The sequence below is a fragment of the Pteronotus mesoamericanus genome, unplaced genomic scaffold (genome assembly GCF_021234165.1).
Source record: "Pteronotus mesoamericanus isolate MK-2021 breed Mesoamerican mustached bat unplaced genomic scaffold, CSHL_Meso_final contig_24, whole genome shotgun sequence".
In the NCBI taxonomy this organism is placed as follows: Eukaryota; Metazoa; Chordata; class Mammalia; order Chiroptera; family Mormoopidae; genus Pteronotus; species Pteronotus mesoamericanus.
Genome location: NW_026555100.1, coordinates 6467174 through 6479820, shown reverse-complemented (window position 1 = coordinate 6479820; position 12647 = coordinate 6467174).

Here is a 12647-nt window from a genome sequence, read left to right as displayed (position 1 = left end):
CTCAACTTTTCTTCTCCAACCTCTTATTTCCCTTGTACCTTCAGATCTAAGGATGGTAAATAGCTCCCTTGCCACCTAGGTTGGATTCCTCTAACATCCCTGTGGCTCTCCTACACCCTGCCCTGCACATCTGTAATTAGTTTCTTTGTAGATAAACACTCCTCAACTCATCCTCATTTGCACATGCCACCTGTTTCTTGTTAGAACCCTGAGTTACATATTTGTTTATCTGATTTGTTTTATTTTATTTCACAGCTTGGGCTTCAGTTTGCTGTGATCCACTATGACATTCTTTGTCTTTGAAAATTCCAACATCAAAGTGAGGAAAAATCTCAGGTAGTTGGGTTAATTTTTTTTCATGCTAGGTTGTGTGGGAGGTCACAGGCTAGTCCAGGATTGGCTGCTCTTAGGACAGGTGCGTGTCCCTAGGCCACACACCTGGGGAGGGCACGCATGAAAGAGGAAAGTAACAGAGTACGATTGCCCTGCATGAGGAATCATGAGTGACATGATTTCCCTTAGAAAGTACTTGGAGTATGGCAATAATTAATAATTAACGTGAAAAAATTAAAAAATGAATAAAATGTTCTGATTATTCTTAAACATGCTAATATTAGGTAATGTAGTAGTATCTATCTCTCTATGGCCTTATGACATTAAGTTTGTTTGTCTTAATGATTTTTGCTTACCCCAAGGAATCCAAGACTTGAGGTTATTTAAAATCATGGTCTTAGCAGGATAACATAGGTGGATGAGGTAGCAGAAATAAGACAGGCTTTAAAGCCAAATGAGCTTGTTTCTGTTTTGTTTTGCTTTTAGGTTACACATATAAGTGAAATAATACAGCATTTTTGTTTCTCTGTCTTATTTCTCTGAGCATAATACCCTGTAGGTCCATTCTTACTGTCACAAAAGCCAAATAAGCTTGGATCAAAACCCTAAAGCTGCAACTTATTTGCTTTATTACTCTCAACTTCTATTTACTCATCTGGAATGTAAGTATAATGATATCTACCTTCTAGAGCTGTCATGCAGGTTAATGAGAACATTTCTAAAGCAAAAACATAGTACTCAGTAAAATTTTAGCTCAATGTAGACAAATTTTAAAAGAAAGGGTAGAAGGATAAAGAAAGCAACATATTACTTTTTTTTTTCTGTTGTACCCTGCATACCTGCAAGTACTTAAGATCTACTAACTGTTGTGAGTCCAATCATAACCAAATTTGGAGTCAATCCATACCATTCCTACTAGCATATTAGAAATAGCATTTCTACCAGTTAGTGAGTCTGAAACCAATTTTGCTTTGATAAACTTATCCTATATACTTATTATTTCCCTTTTCCTCAACTGTCATTGTTTTGACCAATCTGTTGAATTTTTATTTTGATTGCTGATTTGCATCATTTTCTCCTTTATGACCAGAATTCTAACTTGAACCCTAGCCTGGCTATCTGAGGCCCCCGAAATACCTGCTTAGTCTAGCATGTGGCAGTCCCTTCTCCTTTCAGCTGAGCCAAACTCTGTACCCCCAGTTGATGGCTAAGGACCTACTTCAAACTGGAAAAACTCTACTAAAACCCAATTTGTATCCTTATTTGACTAGAGCCAGTTTGGCAAATAGGCTTCATGCCAGTTAACAGCGATTTACTGTGGTCTCTGTCTTGAGCATTGTATTGAGAAGTATTTTTCTGGGTAAAGTAGGAAAATCCTTTTCTGGGTATAGTAGTAAAGAGAACCATTAACTGATGAAGAAACCTACCTTGGAGGTCAGATTGGGGGATGTGGAAGGGAGAGGTGGTGCCATGTATGCCACACATTTGCCAACCTTGGCTCAGAGATTCCTGCTGCATGATTCCCTTACGAGATTAGAATCTTCATGCATTATTAATGCCAGCCATTAAGGCTGAGTTTTTTTCACATGCTTTTGAACATTGAGATTTGGACTGAGGTTACCCTCATAGGGGTGGCTGTTCCAGCAATCAGGTCACTGTGATTGATGGTCATTCTTCTTCTCGAGGCAGGGTAGCCTGTTTTGCATAGCCTCACCTTTTAGGCCTAGGATGGTGGTAACAGCTTCTCATTATTATAAGCCCTGGGCTACATAGCCTATCATTTGTGGTTTTCCTAACTCCACCTATACCTTTATAAATGGTCTCTCCTCAAATTATCTTATTTTAAGTATGCCAACTATTTCCTGTTGATACTCTGACTGATAGAAATACTTACTATGTATTAGGCATAAAGGATACAACAGTAAACAAAGAGATAAAAATTTGTGCTTTCTGGAGTTTACATTCTAACCAGTTTTAAAATGCCTTACAGTCAGGACTGCATAAGTTATAGGCTTGCCTGTCTGAAATTTATATGCCTATCTTATCATTAGTCACAATTAAGGAAATGCACACATGTGCCTACAAATGTATTTTTGTGTAAACCTAAAATAAACACCTCAGGACATCCTAAGGGCAGGTACTCTCAGACTACCTCAAATATCTTATTATGTTACCTTTATTTATTCAACAAATATTTATTAAGAGCCTAAGTGCTGAACATGTTAGCTACCTGTTACTATGTTCCAGATATTATGCTGTAAGATGAGGGGTGGAGGGCGGGTAGGGAAAAAAAGAGTACAAATATGAGGAGAACAGGTGTGTGAGAAATAGACTCATAAATAATCATTGAACAATATAAAAAGGCCATACTAGAAGTTTGTGAGAAATGCTATAAGAGTATAGGGGAGAGAATGACAATCCATTCTGGGGATTGGGAAAGGCTCCTTGGAGTTATGTTTGATCTGAGTTTAGATGGATGAACAATAGTTTTTCAGAAAGAGGAAAAGGGAAGGACATTAGGAAGAGGATCGGACTGATGAAACATCCTGGAGGTGTGTCAGAAAATGACAAATAGTTCGCTTTGCAATGTAGAGTACCACCCTGGGGGTGGTAGCAGGAATGAGACTGGAAAAGATTATGCAGGGTCTGGATTTTAAAGGGGAGTTGTGTAAAAAGAATTTGGAATTTATTTTAGTAAGTAACAGGAAAACTTTCAAAGAATTTTAAACAGAGAAGTGAAAAATAATATTAGGTTTTAGAAAGGAAACTTGGGGAGCAGTGGATATGGAAAAAGATTAAAAACATGGAGAACACATAGACTTTTTACAGCAACAGCATAGAAGAGAAATGATGAGGGCCTAAACTGCAATGACAATGGGAATGAAGAGATGAGGCGTGAGTTCATTAAATATGGATGAAGCTGGAAAAGGAGGAGACCAAGATGATTCAAATTATATGGAAGACTAGTCATTAATTTGGTAAAACAAAAAGAAAAATGGAAATCTGTCTTGTCAAATGGAGAAGCCAACAAGAAAATGATTATGTTGCAGAAGCTGAAAAACTTCAGTATTTGGAGGTACCAGGTATATTAGAAGTTGAGGCATGATCTGAAAACAGGTGAGTAGGTTGACAGTCTGAAGTACAAAGTGTTAGACCCACAGATCCCGTCTAGGCTTCCTGACAGAGACAGCGAGTATCCCTTTTCCTCTCTAGCAATATCCTTGTGAACTGAACTAGAAAGGCCTTCAGGTCAGAGATATTATGCAAAGTAGAGGGCAGGGATGAGACGTAAAACTTAAAAAGAGAATTAAGTGAGTTTCCTGAATCCTGAGAACACCTTCTCCTCTTCTTGTCCCCCTCCCCTCACTCAACTCCTGGAATGTTAGCACCCAATCTCACATACAGTGCCCAAACAGAAGCCTACGATCAACCTCTTCCTTTATATGGATACCCACCAGGCAACAAGCCTAATTTACACACAATGAATTTGCTATCAGGTCTTTCAGTCCCTCACTTAAATATGAATAGACAGTCAATAAGCACCAAAAAAGTGAGCAAACTGTTAACAAGAAGGACAGAGACAGACTCAGAGAAAAGGAAGTTGGAGAAAACAGAGAGAGTACAGGGAGCTGAAGAAAATATTTTTCAAAATTAGAATCCACAAATAAAAGAAGTTATTTCATACAAGAAATAGGAACAGCTTGCTTTTTGAAATATTTAAAGAGCAATAAACAACATTGGTCAATTAAACCTATGATAAAACCATAGACTTAAAGGAATTTCCTAGAAGGTAACAGAAGTCCGAGATGAACAATATGAGAAGAACGATAAGAAAATGAAAAGATCAATCCAGAAGGTCTAACATCTGACTATGAGAGAACCAAAAAAAAAAAAAAAAGTGGAAAAAATTACAAAATAAATAATATAACAAAATAATCAAAACTATCTATCAGATGTAACAGAATAATGACATTTCAGACTATGAGAACTAAAAAAAAATATCTCCTATATACTCTCTCTCAGGAGCCTATTAGAGGATAGCCAGATGCAAAAGCACAACACAACAAAACAAAACAAAACAAAAACAGAAAACTAAAAGAAGAAGAAGGAGGAGGAGGAGGAGAGAGATCCAGGGAACAGAAATCTAATATGGAAGGAAGGTGAAGAACGTCTCAACTGGGAAGGTCATTCTTAGTATGACAGCAGACCTAGGTGCAGCACCAAATCCAAATTGGAGCAGGACAGAGGGTTGTAGCAGAAATGGCTTCAGGACGGGGGAAAAGCAGATACAGTGGCCCTATTGAAAGGATGAAAATGGCACTTTACCTCTGTGGTCTTTCTCCCAGAAACATACACCCCAGTCTAACCATGGGAATATCAGACAAATCCTCATTGAGAGACGTTCTAAAAAATACTTGACCAGTACTCCTCAAAACTGTCAAGGTCATGAAGAGTACAGTAGGTCTAGGGAGAGGTCGGGGAGAGTATAGAGGGAGGTACAGGAGGGTATAAGGGGAGGTGCAGGAGGGTATGGGGGGATAAATGGTGATGAACAAAAACTTGACTCAGGGTGGTGAAAATACAATACAATGTACAGATTATGTTTTGGGGAATTGTGCACCTGAAACCTATATAATTTTGTTAACCAGTGTCACCCTAATAAATTTAATAAAAAGGAAAAAAACAGAGGAGTCTGAAAAACTCTCATGTAGCTACATCCAAGAAAAATGTGACTGCAAAATAGAATGTAGTATCCTGAAACAGAAAAAAGAGAGTAGATAAAAACTAAGAAAATCTGAATAAAGTATGAATTTAGTTAATAAAAATAAAGTCTCAATATTGACTCACTAATTTTAACAAGTGTACTATAGTAGTGTAAGATGTTACTAATAGGAGAAACTGAAAATGGAGTGTATGAGAACCCTCTGTGCTATCTTTACATTTTTTTCATAAATCAAAAATCAGTATAAATGTGTTTTTTAAAGAGCTAACTGGGAGAAGTAAGAAGCAATCATTAACTCCAGGAAAGCCAAGAAATTACACAAGAAAGAGAATGTTCTCATTTTATACCTCATGGCTCAGCAATGAATAATATATAGTCCTCATAATGTAAACTAATTATTGACTTATTAAAACATCATGATATAATTAAATTAAGAGTTTAGAAATAGAAGTAAATGTGTGGATGTGGGTATAAGATTTCCAAATCCTCATCTTCCGTAGTAAAAGTCTAAGATGAAAAACTCAAGAAATAACAGCATAAAGGTATTAATTAGAAACATGGATGGATGTTAAGTGACAGTAGAAATTGTTTTTAAAAGTGAAAAATGGCTGCCTCTGGGTAGCTAGTTGCAGGGAAAGTGTTGGGAAAACAGGCAGTGTTCCACCATTTTTTTTTGTTGTTGTTGTTAAAATCATTGTAGCATTATTGGTCTTTAAATCTATGTAATGTAATTACATTATTTTTTTTAAATATGTTTTTTCCATCACCATTTATCTACCTGTCTTTCAGCCTTTCAAGGCTGGGGGGTTCACTAAAGGCTCAGGCAGACAGAAGAAAAGCCTCAGAGATGTGGAGATGCTTGACATGCCTTTATTCAAGGGTGGGCGATCCACGCATGCTGCAAGCTGCATGTGCTGGTGGGGAGCCCCTACTCCCTTATATACTAAAAACAGACAAAGCTGGCAGGGAGCCAATAAATCGTATAACGTAGTGAGATTCTGTGCCTGCGAGCCCAATCAGTGTTATGGGAACCATTTATTGGACCCAGTCTCAAGGCTATGAGAATGCAGCTTTGGACCCAGTCTCAAGGCTAAAAGAACACAGCTTATCTTGGTACCCCAGACATCTGGGTGAAGGAGCCAGATTGCCTCCCTTTACCCTACAACGCTTATACCCTCTTCCACCTCCACCCATACCCATTATCCCCGCAATCACCCGCAGTCACCGCACTGTTGTCTGTGTTCATGAGTTCTTTCTCTCTCTTTTTTTTTTAATGAATTTCAGTGCCCACCATTAGACTTTTCTTTTATAAGATTTTATTTATTTATTTTTAAAACGAGGGGAAGAGAGGGAGAGAAACATGAGTGTGTGGTTGCCTCTCACATGCCCCTTACTGGGGACCTAGCCCACAACCCAGTCATATGTCCTGACTGGGAATTGAACCGGCGACCTTTTGGTTCGCAGGCCGGCACTCAGTCCACTGAGCCACACCAGCCAGGGCTCTTTTTGTTGTTGCTGTTGTTGTTGTTGTTGCTCAATCTCTCCACCACCCCTCAGTATATTAATCTGATAAAGAATAAAATTTTTAAAAAGAATGAAAAATATTTAGACTGAAATGGAGAGACAATATTTCCTTGATGCTAATAATGGTACAATAGTTAAACATACTGAAGTTAATAAAAAGGAAAAAAGGAGATGTCCCTCAAAAAAATGGAAATTAAACTGCCCTCTGAGACACCACACAAATAACATATAATTATGGGTTAGAGCAGAGATATGTATTTTAAATATACAGAATACTTAGAGTATTGACTAAATGTATTAATATGGTTAAAGAAAGATTCAGTCAGAATGTGGATCAGTCAGCCACAGGAGTCTAGAAAACAGAGGCACTCAGAGACAGACAATGGCAGGACCCGTCTAAAGCCTGGCCAAGTGAAAAGTGCACTATAGCAAGTGCTCTATTCTGGAGATGATGCCGAAACATGTGAAATATTTAACAAACTTCTTGTTCTCTGATTCCATGCTTACCCAGCAACCTGTACATAATTATAACTTGCCTTCCTATATAAAATTCCTAAAGGAAGAGAAAGGACACAAGCCTAAAGACACAAGGGTTAATCTTTTTTGGCAGTCATACTTATCATTGTAAAATAAACAATCCAGCATTCTCCTTTTACATATTAGTCTTTTTGAACCAGTCAGTCAGTCAGTCAGTCAGTCAGGTAGTCAATCAGCCCTCTGAGAGTCTTGGCACCATTTTGTAGCTGATTTATTGGGTCTCTGAGACTTCAAGACTGAAGGCCACATCCTAGCCTGTGAATTCACTCAGGTAGTACCATGTGTACAGGTCAGTCAGATAGTTTTGCCTTGGCAATACACTGACCTCACTATGTATCATCTCTCCTTTGAACTTTCTCAGCCGTGTAGGAAGAAATATTTTAATAATGTGACACAAGACACATATCATCTTCTTTAGAACTAAATGTTCCTTTTTAATCTTTTATTTTTCCAATTCGGGTATTAAATCAGGCAGATGATAAAAGACAAAAATCTCTTGTTGGTTTCTCATGAATGCACTATTCTACCATCTGTTGAGAATCATTTCCTACTTACACCCACACAGGTTGAGAGTTCAAACCCCAAAACTACTGTCAATGATGTTAAGGACAACTCACTCTCTACTACACCTGGGCAGGATAATACCCTTGTTGCAATTTCTTCTGAAGCTTACTACCATAAAGCGAGGTAGGTTCACAGCAGGAGGGCATAAAGTTTACTGTTACCTCCTTCGTGCTTTGTGGTCCAGGCCTTGCCATTAGAAGTGTAATACGTATATGCCTCAATAGCATTAGCAAAACTTGAAGCCTTTTAGAAATGCAGAATCTCAAGTCCCACTCAGTCATACTGAATTATAATTTGCATTATAAGATTTACAGGTGATTCAATTGTACTGTAAGTTTGAGAAGCACTGTTCCAGGGAAGGTTTTTCAAGCTGTGGTTGCAGCTCATTAGTGGATCATGAAACCTATCTAGTGGTTCTGCCAGCAGCATTTTGATCATGGTGTCTCCCCTGCCAGGTAAGTATCTGCCAGCAGCATTTTAAAAATGAAATAGAATGGAAAATATCTAAATGTATTGCATGTATAAAAGTAAGTTGCCCTGGCTGGTGTGGCTCAGTGAACTGAGTGCCGGCCTGTGAACCAAAGGGTTGCAGGTTCTATTTCCAGCCAGGACACACACCTGGGTTGTGGGCCAGGTCCCCAGTTGGGGGCATGAGATAGCCAACCACACATTAATGTTTCTCTCCCTCTCTTCCCCCCTCCCTTCCTCTATCTCTGGAAATAAATAAAATCTTTTTTAAAAAGTAAGTATTATTTTGTGAAAGTCTTGTTTTAGTTATAAATATATTTACATTTACTGGGTCCTGATACAAATTGCAGGTCCTGGTTGAAAAGTTTGAAAACCTCAAGTGAAGGGCATTATTCCTCAAAATTGTGTTGACTTTGGTATCCCCCAAAGGCATTTAAAAGTTAGGCCCACAATGAGGAAGGAACAGGTTGTATTTTAAACAAGTACTTCCAGGTAATTCTGATTCTGATGCATGGATAAAAATTTATGTATACTTTTAGATCAGTACTACTGAATGCATGAATAGGCAGCTTCTTGCTCACCTAAGTGCTTATCAGAAATGCAAATTTTCCCATACTACCCCAGACCTACAGAGTCAGAATCTTAGGGATGAGGGCTAGTAATCTTTAACAAGCTCTCCACAGGGTTCTTATGCACTGTAAAGTGTGAGAAGCACTGCACTCGATTACGTTCAGATTCAAATAAGCTATAAGACGACCCAGCAGCAATATCAACTTTGGGGGTGTGAACCTGGATTTTCTGACACCATGGCCAACATAGGGTATACAGCCTATAACTATTAGTCAAAACTTTATTATATTTATTGTAAATGTTAATGTATATATACTTTAAGAGGTTACCAAAACAACTTACACATCTGCTGAAGCCTATTACCAGTAATTCTTTTCCTGATTCAGTGATTTTTTTTAAAACTTCCATATATGCATGGAAGTGAAGTATCATGGAAACGTGTTAAAGCGAAGGTTTATGGGTGTTGAAATAGAAAATTTTAAAATAGAAAAAGTTTGAAAATTCAGGGGAAGAATACTTACGTTGAATGTATGCGGGCCATTCAAAGCATATGAAAATGTGTATCGTGGGCCAAAACCTGTCCTTAGCAACTCACAATCAACTCCTAATGAAGTCAGCTCATTCCATTAGGTACAATATAAAAGAGTAAGTGTTGCTAGAGAACCTTCATTTTTTAAAAATTCCCAGAAAGCCCTGGCCAGGTAACTCAGTTGGTTAGAGCATCATCCCTATATGCCAAGGTTGCGGGTTTGATCCCCAGTCAGGGCACAGACAGGAATCAACTGTGAATGCATAAGTAAGTGGGACAACAAATCAATGTTTCTGCTTGCCTCTCTCTTTCTCTCCCTTTCTCTCTCTCAAATCAATCAATAAAATAAATTAAAAACTCCCAGAAAACCAATTACAGTACTTCCCTATCACATTATTAGTGTAATTTCTCCCAATAGAGGCTGAAGCAGCTACTTCAACTCAACACACCTAATGTCCCTGTTAGCTAACAATGTCCAAGACAATCTGGATGTAGTGTGTGTGTGTGTGTGTGTGTGTGTGTGTGTATTATGTTTGAGTACAAAGAGAGAATAGTTATTTTTTAAACCTGTAACTCTTTCAATTTCTTTTTTTTAATTTTAAAGAGCAAATTAGTCTTAGCAATACTTTTCCTTGTAATTCATTACAATAACTATTGATGGGTTTTGCTTTCTGTTTCACATTTGTACCCAACTAGAGGGTTGTAACCCCTAACTTTGTGCAGTGCATACTCAGCAGCTGCACATTGCTTCCTATTGCAACTACCTGCCAGTGTACTATATCATCATTAGAGATTTGTCTATTACTGATGATGGATACACTGCAAAAGTCCCAGAGTGTTATAAAAAGCACAGAAGTTTTTTGGTTTTGTTGCTGTTGTTGATTTGTTTTGCTTTTTAGAGAGAGAGGAAGGGGGAGAGAGAGAGAGAGAGAGAAACATCAGTTTGTTATTCTACTTATGCATTCATTAACTAACTGAGCTACAGTCAGGGAAGTATAGAAGTTTTAAAAGTACTATAAGCCTCTCTGAGTAAAATGGCTTTAACTCTATAACCTGTAGTTGTAAGATAGGACCGTGAATTATGTGATGGCTAAGAGCATGGGTTTTGGAATCAGACAAGTTCGGGTTTCAGACCTCAGCCTGAGTAATTATAGGCTGTGTTACATTAAAGCAAGTTATGTAAATTCTCTGAGCTCCATTATTCTCATCTGGAAAATGGGAATACTAGTAAGTAGAGTTGTTTAAAAAATTAAGTGAGATAACATATGTAAAGCATTAATAGTACCTGGCATTGTTCATGCCAGTATATGAGTAAATAAGTGCTCAGTAATTGTTAGTTGTCATTACTATTAGTAATAATGTTATTACTTCTCAGGCCACAATGGTCCATTCATGGAGAGTACTGACTGGTTATATATGTCAAAAATGTAAATCCATCTGCTTCCAGATCTAGAATTACTTTATTCTCTTTGTGTTGATTCTCTTTTAATTGTATTTTTCTTCTTGTGAGTAAACTCATGCTTCATAATAATTACAATTACATGGTAGTTCCAGTATCAGATTCCCAGTTACAGGAAACCTTATGCAATGGCTAAGGCTTGCTCTGTTGGAACCTCTTAGCTTTGAATCTGTTTTTGGCAGGAAGATTATTCTCTTTATACCCTGCTGCTGTTTTTCTACTGGTGTTGATTTTAATTTAAAATATTTTTCTTTTGTCTTTTGGTATTAGGTGGGTGCATTACTACATCATGAATGATTGTCGTGTATCTGTGGGTGAAGTGACTGCCTGCATTTGTTCTTTGGACATGTGTCAATAGAATGATCATGTCCAGCTTCCCAGGAGGGATCCAACAGTCCCAGTTGCCAAGTTGGCCACTGAAGTGGGTTTTTGACCAGCCGCTATGCTGCATCTTGCAGCTTAAAGATGGGGAAAATGGCATGAACAGTTAACAAGAAAGTGTCTTCTTCCCTTTAAGTATACAGGATCCTGCCTCCATCCACAAAATAACAGACAAAAATCAAGCTACTCTCTTGGAACCTGGTTGGGATTTGGCATGTCAGAAGTAACAGAACCTCACAAAATATTCCAAAGACATCTGAAGTGTCTTAAATTAATTCCTTATTAAATTTGATAGTAACACTGAATTTTTCTTATGTAGAACCTATGAATTACAGTCACTTACATCTTTTCATTAAATATATGAAAGATCGAAAATTATACTGTGGCAGATGGACAGCTTACTACTATATAACTCTTTGAAAGCACAATGGGTCAGGGACGTTGATGTTTGCCTAAACAACTACTCAAGCTTCAGCATAATACTTACAAAGTAAATCAAACAGGAGAAAGTTTGGTGTGTATTTTTAAAGAAGGTTTTATTTATTTATTTTTAGAGAGAGTGGAAGGGAGGAAGAAAGAGAGGGAGAGAAACATCAGTGTGAGACACAAACATCAATCGGTTGCCTCTTGTACTCATCCTGACCAGGGAATCGAACTTGTGACCTTTAGGTATGTGGGACAGCACCCAACCAACTGAGCCACATTGGTCAGGGCAGTGTGTGTTTTTTTTAAACTGAACTTTACTTGAGAACCTCAGTATGACTAATTTATATGTGTTAGCTTATTAATACTGTAATACTTGAAAGAATGTATAAATTCTATTTCTCTATCTTTAGTACGTAGCACAGTACTTAGCCCTATTAAATCCTTGTTTAATGAACGAGTGATTGAATAAATAAACACTACACTTGATCTTAGCTAAAAGACTGAGAAACCATGAATGAATAAATACATGAGAAAGAGAAAAGGAGAGAAAAAAAGAAAAGAGTGAAAGGAAGGAAGAATAGTGATTATGTGGGATCATTTATTCCTATTTTAAAGGTGGATAAATGATGAAAGTTAAAATGATTCATTGATGACAGACTGGCAGTAAAATGAACATACCTAAGTGTTCTAGACTAAAAATATCCACGCTTTCCCTTCTCTAGTGGGTATGTCTTATCCTAGCTGTATATTAAAACCCCCTATAATACTTTTTAAAGAATATCAATGCCCAGGTTTCACCCTCGACCCCCATCCCAGTATTTTTTTTAGATTATTCTAATGTGTAACCAGAGTTGAGCATCACTGTGTTAGGGTATTATAATTGCTGTTCTTAACGGTTTTAAAAAGAAAGGAGAAGCATAAATATACATTTGCCAAAACTTGCATTTGTTTTCCTTCCAAAGCTTTTAAATTCAGTGTTAGGTCTTAGCCATATAAAAGATAATGTCATATAGTCTGTTTGGTCTTTTATAACAGGATACCATAGCCTGGGTGGCTTAAAAAACAAGAATTTATTTCTCACAGATCTGGAGGCTAAGAAGTCCAAGAACAAAGCACTGGCAGATTCAGTGTCT